This window comes from Mus musculus, chromosome 10, assembly GCF_000001635.26.
Source record: "Mus musculus strain C57BL/6J chromosome 10, GRCm38.p6 C57BL/6J".
Classification (NCBI taxonomy): domain Eukaryota; kingdom Metazoa; phylum Chordata; class Mammalia; order Rodentia; family Muridae; genus Mus; species Mus musculus.
This window is the reverse complement of record NC_000076.6, coordinates 81601209-81620626: the sequence shown is the minus strand read 5'-3', so window position 1 is coordinate 81620626 and position 19418 is coordinate 81601209. Positions and strand designations below refer to the sequence as shown.

Here is a 19418-nt window from a genome sequence, read left to right as displayed (position 1 = left end):
GTGTCAGTAGTGTGGGGAAGCCTGCATTTATCTACAATCTTCTCAAAGACAGGAAAGGACCTCAGAGAGAAACTACAGATTTCATCTGTGAGGGAGAGAAAAACCCTGCAGTCATGAGCCGAGTGGGAAAGCCCTCAGACATTTCTCACCCTTGCAGATGTGCATGAAATTCCACACAGGAGAGCAGTGACAAGGGGAAACCCTCCCTTGGCTAATATCCTGTAGGTGGTTTTTGATACTTTGTGGGTTCTTCCTTATATGAGGGTGGGGGAGGCTCCTGAATTTAATTCCTTTTTTCTTGTTTCTTCTTTTAGCACAACTACTAACAAACTAAAACCAAACAACCAATCAACCAACCCTCTAATTCACCCCCCTCCACCCCATGTGCCAGTGACCATCAACCAACCACACTGCCTCTCGGAGCCCTTGCATTTTATATGTCCTCCAAGAAGTGCCCAGAATTCCAAACATTGCACAATAACAGAGACTATCTGCAGCTGGCAAAACCACGCCTCTGCTAGAGCACGAGGCAAATCATTGTCAGCTGCTGGGGACAGTCCGAAGCAGCCCCACCCCCCACAGACAAAGACACATTCTTATAATATTTCTGTATTTTTAAAAGAAGCCTAATGGGGGCTGGCGAGATGGCTCAGTGGGTAAGAGCACTGACTTGCTCTTCCGAAAGTCATGAGTTCAAATCCCAGCAACCACATGGTGGCTCACAACCATGAGATCTGATGCCCTCTGCTGGTCTGAAGTAATCTACATTGTACTTATATGTAATAATAAAATCTTAAAAAAAAAAAAAAAAAAGCCTAATGGGCTGGTGAGATGGCTCAGTGGGTAAGAGCACCCGACTGCTCTTCCGAAGGTCCTGAGTTCAAATCCCAGCAACCACATGGTGGCTCACAACCATCAGTAATGAGATCTGACGCCCTCTTCTGGAGTGTCTGAAGACAGCTACAGTGTACTTACATATAATAATAAATAAATCTTTAAAAAAAAAAAAAGAAGCCTAAGGGTTGGAGAGATGGCTCAGCAGTTAAGAGCACTGACTGCTCTTCCAAAGGTCCTGAGTTCAAATCCCAGCAACCACATGGTGGCTCACAAACATCTGTAATGAGATCTGACGGCCTCTCTGGTGTGTCTGAAGACAGCTACAGTGTACTTAGACATAATAAATAAATAAATAAATCTTTTAAAAAAAGAGGGCCCATGGGAGAGAAGGCTGGCAGTCAAGAAAGACCTTCAATTGTTCCTCTTCCTTACAGAGACACGAGACAGCACCCTTCGAAAACCAGCAGACGCACAGTGTGGGGTCACACTACAAAGGGACTCACATACATACAGTGTTCGAGGCAACCTGACACAAGAGATGCAGTCCTACTAGTGTTGTAGGTGTCATGGCACCTGTGTGAGCAGTGTGTGTGTGTGTGTGTGTGTGTGTGTGTGTGTGTGTGTGTGCATGGTGTGCTGGGGATGAACCCCAGGGCTTTTGCATGTGCTAAACAAACACATCACCATCACCACCATGGGACTACGTTCCCAGCCCTAAAGTGTATTTTGTTGTTGTTTTGTTTTTTGTTTTTTGAGACAAGGTTTCTCTGTGTAGCCCTGGCTGTTCTAGAACTCACTCTGTAGACCAGGCTAGCCTCGAACTCAGAAATCCACCTGCCTCTGCCTCTCAAGTGCTGGGATTAAAGGCATGCGCCACCACTGCCCGGTCATAAAGTGTATTTTTCTTTTTTTTTTTTTTAAAGATTTTTATTTATTTATTATATGTAAGTACACTGTAGCTGTCTTCAGACACACCAGAAGAGGGCGTCAGATCTCATTACGGATGGTTGTGAGCCACCATGTGGTTTCTGGGATTTGAACTCAGGACCTTCGGAAGAGCAGTCGGGTGCTCTTACCCACTGAGCCATCTTGCCAGCCCCGTATTTTTCTTTTCATGGTGTAAGTATATGCATAAGCTTCTGTGTGCAGATGTGCTCACACCTGTGCAGGGCTATTTGCCTGTGCACATACGCAGAGGCTGGAAGAAGGTGTCCGGGTCCCCCGTATATTCTAGCAGACTCTCCCTGCACCTGGGCCTCATGTGCATCTCAGCTGAGCTGAAAGCCGGCAAGTCCAATGATCTCCATGCGTCCACCCACTCAGAACTAGGGTTGCAGGCAGCACCAAAGCACAACTTTTTCATGAGTGCTGGGATCCAAGCCCACATCTCACGGCCGGAGGAGAGCAAGTTCCCTTCAGTTTGAGCTGTCATCTCTGCGGTCTCTTAAACTGAACTCTTTATATGCAGCTAGGCTTGGATTATGCTGGGTTCGATGTCAACCTGTCACAAATTAAAATCACCTGAGCAGAAGACACACCTGAAGAGATGCTCTGACTGCCTTCCCCAGTGTAGGACAGTCCATGCCGATGGTAGCAGCCCAGACAGAATCTGTCAGGGGAAACCATCTCACCTTCTGCTCCTGTGGCCTCCCTCTGGCTGATGGCGGAACTGGTATCCCCAAACATAGCCGGTGGCTGGTTCTCCAGGAACCTTCTGGTGCCAGATTGGTACTACTGAGGCAGCACACCTTGTGAACTCAATAACTGCCGGTTGGCCCCAGTGAGAGACGCTACTGTGGGACTACTGTGATGCTGGGTCTCCAGCCTCAATGATAGGGATCTGGGTCTCGGGGTCTCCGGTGGGCTTGTGCTGGCGTCACTACTTTAGAGATGACTCAGCACGTGCACGTGAGCACTCACACATGCTCATGAGCACTCACACATGCACATACACGGTTCTGTTTCCCTGGTGGCCCTCACTAAACAGCTCAATTTCCATCCAGTGGCCATTAGTAAATATCTCTTAGGGGGCTGTTTGGACCATGAGTGCTGTGATACTTACTCATGACCTCAGTGGAGTAATGTGGGATCCCACCCATTGCATTTCCTATCTTTCCAACTGGGATTATTTTACTCACTGAGCAGAAGAGCATATGCTCTTCATTGATAAAGTATCAGAAGTGCCAAATAATGTAAAACTTGAAGAGTAGGGCAGCCTGGTCCCCTCTGGCATCTGCCATTTGCTGTTTGGTTGTGAAGTTGACAAATGCCTCCAATCACCTATGTGATGGTTCATTTTTTTGTTTTTGTTCATTTGACACAAACCTAGAGCCAACAAGGAAGCATGAGTTTCAACTTGCTCTATGGGACATTGCTCTGTGAGCTTCAAGGACCCAGCCACGGGGGTGGCCACGTCCAGGGGAGCCCAGGAAGCAGCCAATGGGAAGCCTTCCTCCATGGTTCCCAGGTACTTGGAGAGAGGAGACACTCCAGGATGAATTTAGCCTTCTCGGCAGCGAAAGGGTCAGCTGACAAGACAGGCTGACTCCACGACAGGCTTCAGTGAGATTAGGCCTAAAACTCAGGCTTCAGGCAGCTAGTCAGAAACTGCCCCACCACCTGGCCAGAAGCAAGGACAATGGGTCAGCAGTTTCCAGGCAGCCTCCACACCCAGGTAAAGGGATGTCCTTAGAGACAGAGTAAGACAAAGCCCACCTACCCTGGGACTCCTCTCTGTGCTTTAAATCAGGCCTGAGAGCTCACATCAGGGTCTCTCTGTCCTGGTAAAGGGAGACCCCAGCGTGCTGGACTTCTGCAGAACAAAGCACTCTTGGCGGCTACGCACCATTCGCGTCTGAGGCGTCATTCAGCCTCTATAGGACTGAACACCTGGGCGCTTTTCAGGAAAGGCTCTTTTAGCAAGTCACTTTCCACATAGCAAACCTCTTATCAGATCCAGGAGTTGTCTGAAGCAACCATTGCCTAAGCACTTCTCAGCCAAATGAGACTTCTGGGTCTGCCAGGTATGTCTCAGGACTGTTACACAAAGGCTCTGAGAATCCTTCAGGAAGAGCAACTGCATAACCCTCAGAGAGCAATCGTATGTGCAAAAGGATCCGTCAAAGCCTAGAAGCCGTCACTCCAGAACTTGCCATATACAATGAATGGCTCCACTAGAGTTCTATTACAGCTCTGTAAACCAGGCTGGCTTCAAACACAGATTCCCCCTGCCTCTGCCTAACACCCTCCCCCCACACACACCCCCAAGTGCTGGGATTAAAGATGTGCACCACCACTACCTGGGTCTTCTTTAGATATTTATGTGTTACTAAAATGTCTAATTGGGTGGTGAATGCCTCATTATTTGAACACTTCTCATAGCTCTGATTCTACACAGACACTATGTTGGACTTTGTCTCTGGGTGCCTCATTAAGCGTGCTGACCTACTCCTTCCCGAGTGTTAGGGCCTGGGAGGATTTCTAGTGCATGCAACCTAAAGTATGCAATTCCCAAATCTGGGTTCAATAATAATGTTAGAAATATAAGCACTTGGACCAGCAAGAGAGCTCGGAGCATAAAGGGGCTTGCTGATAAGTTAAAGTAGCAAAGATGAGGGTACTTTTGCAGGGCCCATGTCAAGATGTGCTGCTAAGAAATTATGTTGTGCGACAGATCTAGTGTAAGAGGTTTGGAGGAGGCAGTGAGAGTGAATGGCTGTCTCAGAGTGGAGACATGAGGGAGAGACAAGAGACAGACAGGCAGCGAAAATGAACAAGACAGAGAATAAGAAAGTACAGGAAGGAGACAGAGCCACAGAGGAACAGGAGAAAGATCTGGGGTGGCCAGAGCATTTTCTGTACCACACATGGTACACCTGGAGCTCTTGGCAGTAGGTGATGATGAAGAGGTCAGCTCAGGAACTTTAGAAAAGTCCACCAGACCCCTCCCCTCCTGGAAGGTCATAAAGAACACAGGCACCCCTCCCCTCCAGCAAGGAGGGGCTGATTGCATTCCTCAGACCTCAGGGAGGAGGGGCGGACCACCCATAGACACATTCTGCAACCATTGGCCACCCACCTCATTCCCTATAGACCAACCAGTTTAAAAGTCACACTGTTCTGCCAATCACATTGTGCCTAATGGCTGCTGCCTTGAGAACTGTATAAAGGCTCGCCAGATGGGCTGCGCGTGGTCGGTCTCTCTCCATGTGCAGAATGATCCCAACGTGTTAGAACAATAAATTCCTCTTGCTTTTTGCATCAATTCCTGGCTCTGCAATGTTCACTCAGGGAGTCTCCAGTAAGCTAAGGCTCTCCAGAGTCTTACAATGACATAAACTGACACTAGGTCCCTGGAGGCAGGCCGGTGGAAATGCCTGATCACTAACCCTTGCTGCCAACTTGACAAGCTGAGTGAATTCCCTGGGAAGAGAGAACCATAAGTTGTCCTCTGACCTCCACATGTGTGTCATGCAGCACGAACCACCACCTAACTTACCAATTAGTCTACCAAGAAGACAAACAAACAAGATAGACAGATATTCATGAGCTGAGGAGATGGCTCAGCAGGTAAAGTCCTTACCACCATAGCAATGCATGCCCCATGCGACTTCAGCACTAACAGAGGCCAGAAGGGAGTGTTAGATCCTCTGGAACTGGAGTTACAAATGTCTGTGAGCCACCATGGAGTGCTGAACAAAAGTCCTCCACAAAAGCAACAGGTAACTGCTGAGCAATCTCTCCTGGGCACACACACACCTGCCTTCTTTTTGATAGAGTCTCCTGTAGCCCAGGTTAGCCTGTGCTGCATCGGAAGATTTAAACCAGCTTGAGATATATGAGAAATTGTCAAAATAATAATAGTAGTACTCGTAGTGGTAGCAGTAGTAATAATAATTGCCCAGGGCCAGCCTCTGTCATTTCAGGGTTCTCGAGAATGGAGGGACTGAATTGGTGCAAACTCTCAGTCTCAAGCAATGATACAGGTGCACGCTGACAGGTGACTGCTGTTCTGAAGCTGAGCTCAGAAACAGCTTGCAGTTCTCCCCCCCCTCCCAGCGCCACGCCCCCCAAGTTCACCTCCATCTTTTTAAAAAAAGATTTATTTATTATATAAATAATAATTATTATTTTATTATTAATATTATATGTAAGTACACTGTAGCTGTTTTCAAACACTCCAAAAGAGGGCATCCTATATCATTACAGATGGTTGTGAGTCACCGTGTGGTTGCTGGGATTTGAACTCAGGACCTCCAAGAGAGCAGTCAATGCTCTTAAACACTGAACCAACTCTCCAGCCCTCACCTCAGTCTTTTATTGGTTACACGCTTCCATTGTTATGCAATTATACACAATCAAAAGCCTTTCATTATTTTCCTCAAGCCCACTATTTTTCCTAGAAACTCCATGTAACTGTCACCAGAAAGCACAACGCACACCAAAAGTCACAGTTCAACGTCCACAAAAGTAAGTTATACACTCATTAAGCTTTACCTCTCAGAAAACTCTCCACATCACAGGTCATCCGGGCATGAACTTGTGGTCACAGCGTTAGCCTGAGAGCAGAAAGGTGCAAAACAGGAAGGGTAATGTTAGTATTTGTAACTTGTCTTAAATTTGCAAAACTCCCTTTCTTAAGCTTATCCAAATATCTATTTGTACAATGTGCCTCAAACTCTTTCCCATGTGCAATATGAATTCCTCTTGCCGCTTCCCCCAGGGCTCTCTCGCAAGCCCAAATTCTATCTCTTAAAACCTGTACCCTAATCTGTGTAGCTAAGTGTTAGGGTACTTGTATGGGAGGCAGACGACGCCAGGGGGTCAAGTCAGTGTGTTCCAGTATCTCTTCCCCTGTCTTGTCCCTTGTAGTTCTATGGATGTCCCTGTCCTTAGTGACTCAGGCCCAGTTTTCCTTTTCCTTGGGGTCTTCAATTCTCTTAACGACTAAAACTTCAAGTTTCTCAAGAACATTTCCTGCTTCAAATATTTCCTGGAGCCAGGCGTGGTGGTGCTCGCCTTTAATCCCAGCATTTGGGAGGCAGAGGCAGGTGGATTTCTGAGTTCGAGGCCAGCCTGGTCTACAGAGTGAGTTCCCAGACAGCCAGGGCTACACAGAGAAACCCTGTCTCGAAAAACCAAAAAAAAAAAAAAAAGAAAAAGAAAAAAAAGAAAAATTTCCTGGTACAACTTAATCATCATGAGTTGGCTAAGATTTCCCAGAGAACAGTTAAGGCAGTCAGCCTCCACATCCACAACTCCTTGTCCCGATATGCCTGGGCTGGCTGCTTGAATGGCCAGGGCCAGAGCAGTTGATTCCTAACAGACATCAGAGCCATTTCCTTCTCTAGTAACGCCCTCAATCCCTTTCCCAGAAGAAAAACACAAAGCAGCCGAGAAAGAGCAGCTCTGTCTGCGTCCTAGTGGGCCAGAGATGCGTTATTCAGGGTGACAGTGCTCCTGTGTCATGCAGCTGCATTGGCAACCATATTGCACGATAACAATGATGATAACTTTAATAATAATAATAATCAGAGCTGTATAGATGTCTCAGCGGGCAAGCATGGAAGCATGCGTTCTGATCCTCAGCAACCACATAAGCGTCAGGTGTGGCTGTCAACACCTGTAAGCCCAGTGCTGGCAGAGGCAGGAGGTGTCCCTGGGGTTCAGTGGACAGTCCGCCCAAGTGAAGCCATGACATCCTTGTCTCAAAAAATAAAGAGAGGCTGCTGAGATGGCTCAGCATGTAGGAGGGCTTACTACACACGCATGAGGACCAGGCTTTGAATCCTCAACACCACACAAGGTCATGTGGCCCTGTGACCTCAGCGCTGTGGGGGAGGAGACAGGAGGATGACTGGGGCTTGTTGGCTGACTCAGCTCTAAGTGCAGAGAGACACTGTACACCAAAGGAATAAGGCTGGGTGTGAGTAATCAGGACACAAATGCACCCTCCTCACATGCACACATGGGAGTGTGCATGAGCACAGAAAAGGTGAAGAACAATAGAACAAAGCACCCATTGTTGACCTCTGGTCTCCATGTGTACACAAATCCACATCCTCACATGAACACACATATACACACATGCCTGTGATTACCCCTCCCTGGAGCACCCCTCTCTCTCTCTCTCTCTCTCTCTCTCTCTCTCAATGCATAAAGCATCTTGTATGGGATGCATAAAACCATGGACAGGAGAGTTTGCTCAGTGTTTAGAGCAGGAGCTGCTCTTGCAGAGAACAGAGGTCTAGTGGTTTATGGCTCACAACTGTATGTAACTTCAGTACCTGAGAATACAACGTCCTCTTGTAGCCTTGGTGGGCACCAGGAATGGAAGTGGTACACAAACACGCATTCAAACAAAACTCCCATGCACATATGATAAAATAAAATAACTAATTGTCATTAAAATAAACAACCATTAGGGGCTGGAAAGATGGCTCAGCAGTTAAGAGCACTCGCTGATCTTCCAGAGGTCCTGGATTCAACTCACAGCACCCACACAGCAGCTCACAACCATCTGTATCTCTGGATCCAGGGGATCTGACACCCTTGCACAGACATGCATGCAGACAAAACACTAATGCACATGAAATAAAAATAAATACATTGCCAGGCAGTGGTGGTGCATGCCTTTAATCCCAGCACTTGGGGGTGGAGTGGGGGGGGGGGCAGAGGCAGATGGATTTCTGAGTTCAAGGACAGTCTGGTCTACAAAGTGAGTTCCAGGACAGCCAAGGCTACACAGAGAAACCCTGTCTCGAAAAAACAAAACAAAACAAAACAAAAAAAAAAAAATTAAGAAAGAAAGAAAGAAGTCAGCAAATGATTCTAGAGGCCCATATTACCTTTGTAAATGAGACAGATGTTCCACCACCCTACCCCACCCCCAGCTCCTCAATCATATTCCAGGTTCTTCTTTTTTTTTTAAGATTTATTTATTATGTATATGTAAGTACACTGTAGCTGTCTTCTCACACACCAGTAGAGGGCATCAGATGTCATTAAAGATGGTTATAAGCCACCATTTGGTTGCTGAGATTTGAGCTCAGGACCTTCATAAGAACAGTCAGTGCTCTTAACTGCTGAGCCATCTCTCCAGGCCCATATTCCAGGTTCTTAAAGCCACAACACGACATTGTTCCATTACACCATCATCAGATTGGATTTGTTCTAATAAATCAGCATAACCCCCTTCACCAAGCAATTTGTCTTTAGTAACATTTATCTTCCTTGCTATATTCCATTCTTCTATTTTTGTGGCTTCCTGACTCCACCACAATAACCACTGTAATTGCTGTCCAGTGTCTAGAACAGCTGACACCAATCCCATCTAATCGTGGGGGGAAACCCTATTCTGAACAGCCCAAGTATTTAACATTTTTTAACATATGGGGAGTGTAATCCATATAATACCACAGCCTCCTTAAAGTGCTTTAAATCTAGCATTCCTATCAGATGCCAGGTTAGCTCATCATAGGCATGTGCTGCATAAAACCTGGGATGGCAGAAGGTGTCTGTGTAAGCCCAAACAAATCCTCCAGTGTTGGGCTCAGCTGAACACTTTCTCATTGTCCATGTACCATCTCCTGTTCTTCCTGGTCCCTAGTTTCATGGAGATGCTGGTGCCAGGTAGTGAAAGTGGGTAGAGCAGGGCAAGGTGGCAGTTTACCTTCCAGCCTATTTGCCTCCCTTTTTCATCATGAAGTAAATTCCTGGTCTCAGACATGAATCCTGAAGTGTGCCGTTCTCCCACTGGCTCTTTTTGCTTCCTAAGAATTCTGTTCACAAACTCTCTACATGCTCAGCAAACTCCTCAATCTTCTCTAATACAAGAGATTTGTCACTCCCATCCCCCGCCCATCTTTTTCAAAAGAGAATACATGAAAACCATGAAACAGCCGGGCGTGGTGGAGCACGCCTTTGATCCCGGCACTTGGGAGGCAGAGGCAGGTGGATTTCTGAATTCGAGGCCTGCCTGGTCTACAGAGTGAGTTCCAGGACAGCCAGGGCTATACAGAGAAACCCTGTCTCAAAAAACAAAAAACAAAAAAAAGAAAAGAAAAAAAAAAAAAAGAAAACCATGAAACAAAACCAAAATACCCTCTGGAACAAGGTAGGAAACATTGAGGAGCCGTAGCTGCTATTGTGTCAACCTCCTTAAAGAACACTGCTAACCTCTGCATAACCTTACCTTTCCTCTACCACATTCAGAGCAGAATTATCCATTATGCCTAAGCCACATTGGGCACCAGGATATAGGACTTTTCAAAACCTACTTTAATAAGGGTTTTCAAATGCTTCAAGCCCCCTTCTAGCCCATCATAAACCTAAGGCAGGGGAGAAAAGATGGTAAATAAGACAAGGGGATGTGGACCTGTTTGGAAGTAGTTCTTTGTGGTGATTCCTATCTCCATTTGTCAGGATACCAGCAGTCCAGTTCAGTAGTGCCAGGATATCAAACACAAATCAACAGTGGTGGCAAGATCCAGCAGAAACAGCCAGGCCTCTGCTGAACTGGCATGTTCAGCTGGAGTGACTAGAACCAGCCAGGATGACAGGAGTTCTCTGCCATGCCTCTCTCAACAAAGTGAAGATGCAAAACCAATGAAGCACTGCAAGGCTAGCTACATAAGTGCCCAGTCACTGTACACTGAGTCACACATATACTCTCTCCAAACATCACATGTCCTCCCACAGGTCTTGTCTCAGCAAAATGTCACGAGTGAATCTGACTCAGCAAAGATACTACCACAAAAGTCTGCATTGCACGACACAACCAGAAACTTGCACTTCAGCGCAGAGGTCAAGGGTGAACACTGATCTTCAGAGCACCTAAGATTGTGCCTACACCACACTGGGTGGATGGGTGTCAGGTCCATGGGATCTGATCCCTCTGGCCTCCAAAGACAACGGCACTCACGTGCACAAACTCAAACAGACACACATATAACTAAAAATAAAATAAACTGTTTTTGTTTGTTGTTTTATTTTGTTTTAGAAATTGAGAGGGCAAGGTGTGTTTTGTGTACATGCAGAGTCCAAGCACGTGGGAGACAGAGGTGGGGGCAGAGGGCTGAAGCATGAGTCTATCTCATAGCGGAATCCTTCCTCAAGGAGCTTGGAGAAAATAAATGAAGTGATACAGCTAAGGTTTTCCCAGGTCCTCCAAGTGAGTGAGGCCCTTTCCCAGAGTGCTTTTTTCCACTCAGTAGAGGACACTTCTCATATGCATGGTCTTCTTTCTGTGTGGGATGAGGCCAAGGCCCTGGGCTATGCTTGTCCAAAACCCTACAACAAGGTCACACTTCATGGGTGGCTCCTTGGAGCCCCTTACAGGTTCTGTCTAGCATGAATTTTCACGTCCTCGAAGGGATGGGTCTTTCCCCAGTACGTGTCCTCACGTGTGCACTGGGACTAGGAAGAATGACAGGCTTTCCCACACTTGCTGCACGCACACCTGCTGCACAGGCGGGCCTTTCCTCCCTGTGTAATCTTAGGTGCTTCTGGAAATATTGAAAGGGACTGAAGGCTTTGTCACACAGCTCACACGTCTGAGGCTTCTCTCTGCTATGCATCCTGATGTGCTCTTGAAGGGAAGACTGAGAAGTGAAGGCTTTCCCACATTGCTGGCATCTGTAGAGTCTCTCTCTGATGTGTGTCCTCATGTGGATGTTGAGGGATGCTGAGAAGCTGAAGGCCCTACAGCACTGTGCACGTGCGTGTGGCTTCACCCCAGCGTGCATCTTCAGGTGTGTCTGGAAGTAGGCTTGGGAGTGGAAGGTTTTCCCACACTGCTCACATAGTAAGGACTGGTTCCCAAATGTGTCATCCAGTGTGCCCTCGGGGACACAGAGTACCAGAAGGCTCTGCTCCACTCACGACACATGTGTGGTCATCTCGGGAAGATGAGTGACAGCCAAAGGCTCTCCCACACACTTTACACTTGTGCGTCCTCGTGTGTCCTTTAAGACAGAAGTAGAAGCTAAAGGCTCTCCCACGTTGAGTGGGTCACATGCATGACTTTGCTCTGTGACCTCTTGTGTGTCCCTTCAAGGAGGAGAAACAGGAAAAAGCGTCCACATTTCATACATTTCAGGATTTTTGTCCTGCTAGGACTCTGCACATTTCTCTAAGATGCTTTCCCAGTGTCGTCACACTTGCAGGTGCTCTCCTCAACACCAGTCTCCACTCAAAGGCATTAGCACATCAGGCTCTCCCACAGTCCTCACAAGGATAGACTTTGTGTCTTGTGAGGGGCATTTTCTGGTTCTCAGAGATTTGCCTGGGCTCTGTGCCATCACTGGCTCCACCTACAGGCCACAGTAGGACCCTTGGCCTGGCCAAAGCCATCTTCTTCACAGTCTGTCCATAAAAGAACTGCCACTCAAAGCAGGAAGAACAGTTAAGGAGTCATTAGAGATTACAAATAGCTTAAATTCAATGTTCAGAATTTTAAGACAGTGTCTTGTGCTAGGCAGTGGTGGCACAGCCACTTGGGAGGCAGAGACAGGCAGATCTCAAAGACTGGGAAGGCCCAAACAAATCCTCTGGTGGTGTGCTCAGCTGAACACTTTCCCGTTGTACCTGTACCATCTTCTGTTCTTCCTGGCCCCTAGTTTCATGGAGGTGCTCTGGGTGCCCAGCCTGGTCTACAAAGCAAGTTCCAGGACAGCCAGTACTGTTACACAGAGAAAACCTGTATGACCCTCAAAGACTCATGCCTTTGAATGCTTGGCCATAGGGAGCGGTACTAGTAGGAGGTGTGGCCTTGTTGGAGTAGGTATGGCCTAGGTGGGAAAATTGTGTAACTGTGGAGGCAAGTTCTGAGATCTTATACGCTCACACTATGTCTAGTGTGGCACACTCTTTCTGCTGCCTACAGATCAAGATGTACAACTCTTGGCTTCTCTAGCACCATGTCTGCCTGTATGCTGCTATGGTTCCCACTATGATAATTGATTGAACCTCTGAACCTGTAAGCCAGCCCAAACTAAATGTTGTCCTGTGTCAGAGTTGCCTTTGTCATGTTGTCTGTTCACAGCAATAAAATCCTAAAACAGAAGTTGGTATCAGGGACGCTGTTATCCGTCTGCTCAAACTTTTGAAGTAATGCAGAACTTGGGACCACGGTTTGGAAAAGCAGTGTAAACTTTAAGTGGGGCTTAAAGGGCCAACCTAGCAGGAATATGGAAGACATTGATATTGGGGTGATGTGAGCTGTGAGGACCTGGCTCAAAAGGTTTTCTTTTTCTTTTCTTTCTTTTTTGTTTGTTTGTTTGTTTGTTTTTTCGAGACAGGGTTTCTCTGTGTAGCCCTGGCTGTCCTGGAACTCACTCTGTAGACCAGGCTGGCCTTGAACTCAGAAATCCACCTGCCTCTGCCTCCCAAGTGCTGGGATTAAAGGCATGCACCACCACTGCCCTGCAAAAGGTTTCTGAGGAGAAAAAAAAAATGTTACTATGTTGTTTGCCAGTGTTGAAAGCCTGCCTGAGGCTAAGGGGAAATGTTTTGGATTAATTGAATTGGCAAAGGAAATCTCAAAGCAACCTGGTATAGACTCTGTGCTGTGCTTCACTCTTATGAAGAGTGTTTTAATGAAAAGAAGCAAGCTGACCAAGGAAAAATACAAAATGCATGGTTCAAGGAGAAAAGGAGAGTGGAGTGGAGTTAAATCCTGGGAGAAAAACAGACTAAAGATATTAAATAGAATACAGGGAGAGATCCTCATACCTCAGGCGAGATCCCACCTAGCAAGGCTTTCATCTTGTGAAAAGGAATTAAAGAAGAGCTTGGGTCCAGGCACCTTTAATCCTAGCTTTCCGGAGATAAAGTCATGCAAGTGTCTGAGTCCAAGGCCAGCCAGGTCTACAGAGCAAGATCCAGGACAGCCGAGCTTAAGCAGCAAAGGAAACCTTGGAAAACAGAAAGCTAGTGAAGATGTGATTGAACAAGGTACTTCTTCCACCTATGGACCTTAATTTAGGTCATCACTTTGGCCGCAAACACTGTAATCCACTGGGCCCCATTGCAGTCTCACTTATTTACTTATTTGTATGTAACATCTGCAGATGTCCCTTACAACTTTTCAACACCGACTGCCTGTGCATCTGCGTTCCAGGTACAGTGTTGAGGCGCATGGTTCCCATGGAAACAGCACCGTGTCTCATCCCTCCCCATTGCCCTGCGGGGACCCGCACGTGTTATCCTGCACCGAAGCTAATGCTTCCATGTACTCTAACCCAAGGTCACGCTCTCCCGCAGTCACACAAATCTTTAGCCCTTCCCTGCCCTCGACCCGAGGATTGTTTTTGGCTCTGGGCACGTTGAGCGAATGAGGAATTATTTTGGGTCAAGGACGACAGCGACGAAGACCAAAGCGGCAGAGAAACATATTTACGTTTCTGGTTATCCTAACTGGTTAACATCCAGTTCCGGTCATTCTCTGCATCCTGTTCCGGCTTCAATCAAGTTCCAGTTTTTCGTACAAAGAACTTCCGGCTTTTTTCATGAACCGGAAGTGAAGATTAGTGTGGACCAAGTGATTGGTGAAATATTAAAAATAGGCAGGACCATTCACTCCTCCACTAGCGGACTTCAGAATCGCTGGTCCCCGCCTTTGCTCGAATGTGATTGGGTAGCGGCACAATCCGCTCCTTTGACAGCCCCGGTGAGGAAAACTGGCTTGGTGGGCGGGGTTGGGACGGGTTGTGATCTGGTTTGGGCCCAGGGCGTCCTTTTTGCGTGCTGGGATGCCCTAGTCGGCTCTGAATGCTGAAGTAATGCATTAATGCTCGCTCGTATTCAGCTCCGCAAGATGGCTCAACGCCTGGGAACGCTTGCAACCGAGAACGAGAACCCGAGTTAGAGTCTCAGGTGGTGGAAGTTGAGAATTGAGCCCCGCAGGTGTTAATTCTGACGTCCATCATATTCCCTGCGGCTCTCGCGGCCACACATGTACACAAAATAAGTATATCGATAAGGCTGGCGAGAGGCCCAGTGGTTAGAGCACAGCCTGTTCTTGCCAAGGTACAGGTTCGATCCACCTTTAACTCCAGCTCCAGAGATCCGAGCCCCTTTCTGGCCTGGCAATACACAGGCATATAAATAAATAAAACTTAGTTCCTAGCACTCCCACACAGTACTATCTTCCCTTGAAAGCACAGAATGACCAACGCTGGGAATTATTCCTCCTTAATTTCGTTCGCTTTCAACATTTTCACTTTCTTTGTTTCTTCGTTTTATTTTAATTTTTGTTTGTTTGAGACAAGGGCACACTATGCAGACCAGGCAAGTCTCGAACTCAAGAGATTCCCTCTGCCTCTGACTATACCTCCGAAGTGCCGCCCGGTCTCTGCATGCCCAACAACCCTAGCCACCTCGGGCCCACCTCCACTTACCCCCAGGATCCCCAGGTCCCTCACAGTCACCCACACATCCCCCAACCCTCCCCCCTGACTCCTCAGCATGCCCCCCCACACACACACACACCCTGCCCCCACTCCTTTTCTTCCGGTCTCTGGAAGCCTGTGGAGTCTGGCTTCGACCAGCAGATGGCGACAGCGTTCTCCTCTGAGCACCGCATTGCGTTCAGGTTGAGCGCTGCAAAGAAAGCTTCCAGAAGGAAAAGTCTTTATTTCCTGTAGGTGACAACCGGGGTCACCCTACACAAGACGCCCCAAAATGCTCATGTGTCTCTAGCGAATATTCGATCAACGTCTGCACCCCAGACGGTCGGAGGGCAGGGGGAAGTGAAAGCAGAGCCTTGAAGTCTTGGCTACTTCCAAGGCGGGAGCACAGGGCCCACCGAGTACGTGCGCGCGCGTGCGTGTGCGTTTTTGGTTAGTGTGGTGTGTGTTTGTGGTTAGTGTGTTCTCTGTAGTGTGTCAGTGTGTGGTTAGTGTGTGGTTAGTGTATGGTGTGTGCGTTCATGTGTGCATATATGTGTGTGGTTGGTGTATGGTGTGTGTGTTTAGTGTGGTATGTGTGTGTGCACGCTCACATGTGTTGGGGAAGTTGTACACCGAGGCAAGAAGGTAGACATACATCGTAAAACAAAAGTTGTATTTTATTATGCTGAGGGTCATCACACAAGGTTCACCTTCTAAATTCCTAACTCTGGTCCTAAGCCTATCTCCACAAGGCTGCTCACCTGTGTGCCATATCTTAGCTGAAGGACAGTCTCTAAAAGAAGTCTGTGAATTGAGGGTCAGGATGGGGGGGTGGAGGGCAGACATGACTCTCTAGCTGCAGGGCAGATCAAGGTAGCTCACTCTCCAGGTGTGCAGAGCAGAACATTGCTCTTGGCCTCTGCTTATATAAGGTGTAATGGCCTCATGTGTCAGTCACGTGAGTGAGTGAAGTCACTGAGTTCTAGTAATCAGATGCAGTCCTGGAGACCCTGAGTTATTTTTACATGTCTAAAAGGCATTTTTTCCTATGCTCATTACAAGGGGCTACCATGATAGGGAAGGAGCACACACAGGGGCCATGGAATAAAGGAGGTGGGACCCACAATACAGGGGACACTTGGGGGTGGGGAGAGGTAGACACAGGTGCTACTGTAGTGGGCCCTGTGCATGTCCAGCTGCTGAGTGCACCCTGAGGCGAGGATGTGCCAGCCTGGGTGTGTTCCTTCACCTCCACTCTGCCCAGCGGTAGGACACGGTGCCCGGATCCTCTTTCTGCCTTCTAGGAACCCAGCTACAGTGATCCCTAGAAGCTGACTCAAGAGGATCACAAGGTCCATGTATGTTCTTATTTTTTTTTAAGATTTATCTATTTATTATATGTGAGTACACTATAGCTGTCTTCAGACACACCAGAAGAGGGTATCAAACCTCATCACGGATGGTTGTGAGCCACCATGTAGTTGCTGGGATTTGAACTCAGGACCTTCAGAAGAGCAGTCAATACTCTTACCCGCTGAGCCATCTCTCCAGCCCACATTCTTAAATAAGGATAAATTTAGAATCGTGAGTGGCTGGAGGAAGAAAAAAGAAAGAATAAATTTAAAAATAAAATGGGTAAATGAGCTAAATACCTAATAAAAAATGGAAAAATAAAATGGGATGGGTGTGGTGGCCCATGCCTGAGGTACGAGTATCTCTGTGAGTGCAAGGCCAGCCAGTTTCAGGACTGCCAGGACTACACAGAGAAACCCTGTCTCAAAAATCAAACAAACAAAAAAGACAAAAAAAAAAAAAAAAAAAAAAGAACCTGCAATAAATATGTAACAAGAATGAAATAACGAAAATAAATGTGGTAATAAAACAACACTATGGAATTAAATAAATTTAAGTAAGACACTCAGGAGGCAGGGTCAGATTTCTGAGTTCCAGGCCAGCCTGGTCTACAGAGTGAGTTTCAGTACAGCCAGGGCTACACAGAGAAACCCTCTGGAAAGAGAGAGGGAGAGGAGAGAGAGAATTAAGTAAAATAATAAGTAAATAGAATAATTAAATACAATAAACAACATATACAAGGCCCTGACTCTCTCAGGACTGAAAAAAAAAAAGACAAAAGGGACTTTTTAAAAAAAATGTTGCTATTGTTATTTTGAGACATGAACTCACAGGAGATGATCCTGGCTCTGCCTCCTGAGTGTGGGGATTAGAGCCCTGAGCCACCACAGCCAGCAAATAGACTTAACCTTTTCAGACTTGGATGGTGGCCAGAGCTGATACAATGATTGAATATTTTTGCAGCTTCAGCTGTGGTGGTGACATCATCTGATGTAAATTTGTTGTTAACGTGTCTTAGTAGGTATGACCGCTAGAGGGAGAGAGAGAGAGAGAGAGAGAGAGAGAGAGACTACCCCTCCCCTTTCAGCTTCCTGCCATGGGCAGCCCTCTGGAAATGAAGATCCTATAGTCCCACTGGTCCTGTCAATGACAGTCCTGGCTGAAATGGATAGTAATGGCTTGAGCACTGGCCTAGTATGTGCAAAACTCATGGGGTCAAAAGCAGGGCCGGGATAAAAAGAAAAAGTATATATGTATATGGGGCTGGAGAGGCGGCTCAGCAGTTACCAGCACTAGCTGTTCCTGCAGGGGACCCAGCACCATATGTCTGCCCCAGTTATAGGAAATCCAACACCCTTTTCCGGCTTCTGAGGGTACCTGGCACACACATGGTTTGAGTGCATGCAAGCAAACATTTGTACACTTAATTTGTTTGTTTGTTTGTTCCCAGACCGTGTTTCTCTGTGTAGCCCTGGCTGTCCTGGAACCTGCTCAGTAGACTAGGCTGGCCTCAAACTCAGAGATTCATCTGCCTCTGCCATGAACTGGGATAAAAGGCATGCACCACCACTGCCTGGCCTTAAAATATATATTTTTTAAAGATTTATTTATTTAAGGCTGGGCGTGGTGGTGCATGCTTTTAATCCCAGCACTCGGGAGGCAGAGGCAGGTGGATTTCTGAGAACGAGGCCAGCCTGGTCTACAAAGTGAGTTCCAGGACAGCCAGGGCTATACAGAGAAACCCTGTCTCGAAAAAACAAAAAACAAAAAAAAGAGATTTATTTATTTAATATATGTGAGTGCTCTATAAGTCAGAAGAGGGCTTCAGATCGCATTATAGATGGTTGTGAGCCACCGTGTGGTTGCTGGGAATTGAGCCTGGATCCTCTAGAAGATCAGCCAGTGCTCTTAACTGCTGAGCCATCTCTCCAGTCCCTTAAATACTTTTCAATGAAGGAAAAGTTGCTGTGACAGAGGCCTAATTGAGTTGCAATCACTTGTTCATGTGTGGTATGTGGGTGCAAGAGGACACTTCTTGGGAATTAGAACACATTCTCACCTTCTACTGTGTGGGTCGCAGGGATCAAACTCAAGCTGAGCAGCAATGGGCTTTACCCACTAAGCCCTCTCACAGCCCTTTCTGTTTTACACCTGCTTGTACTATGGAAACCAGGCTGGCCCCAAACTCACCGTCACTGCCCCTGCCTCCGAGTCCAAAGTGGTGACTGTGGTTTAATTTCACATCCCCCATCTGTGGCTGGAGTGGACGTAGGAGTGAGGCTAGGGAGGTCCAGAGAGTCCACTCTAACCCAGGCCATCCTCAGCTTACTCCAGGATCCTCCATCCAGGGCCAGGGATGGGGGCTGAGCCTTGCAGGGAGCTCAGGGTTCTGCTTCACTTCCTGTCCTTGAATATGGGGGTCTGGGCTTGTGTGGCTTTGTGCCCGATGTCTTTCCTTTCTCTCTCATTTGAGACAGTCTCCTGTACTCCAAGCTAACCTGGAATTTGCTATCTAACTCAGGACGACCTCGAACTCCTAACCCTCCTACTTTTACCTCCCCAGTGCTGGGATAATGAAGGTGTCTTCAAGTGGTGCTGGGGGTAGGGCCCAGGGCACATGCGGGCCAGCCAGGATGAATCCTGATTCTCCTGTTTCAGTAAGATTTAAAAGAAAAGTGTGTGTGGGGTGTGTGTGTGTGTGTACGTGCAAGAGTGAGTTGTGAGTTCGTGGTCCACCCTGTGGATCCCAGGGATCGAGTTCGGATCAAACGTCTAGGCCGCAATCACCTTCACCTGCTGATCCGTCTCGAATGCCCCAAATAATCAGACTTTTCACCA

General features: G+C 47.3%; 1 pseudogene across 1 annotated transcript; it reads right to left on the bottom strand.

The window, feature by feature from the left end:
- Positions 1–10790: 10790 nt before the first annotated feature.
- Positions 10791–14319, bottom strand: BC025920 (cDNA sequence BC025920; annotated as a pseudogene). Its single transcript, NR_030677.1, has 3 exons — positions 14237–14319; positions 13643–13751; positions 10791–12488 (listed from the first exon to the last, which is right to left on the bottom strand). The product of NR_030677.1 is annotated as a cDNA sequence BC025920 (transcript).
- Positions 14320–19418: the final 5099 nt, after the last annotated feature.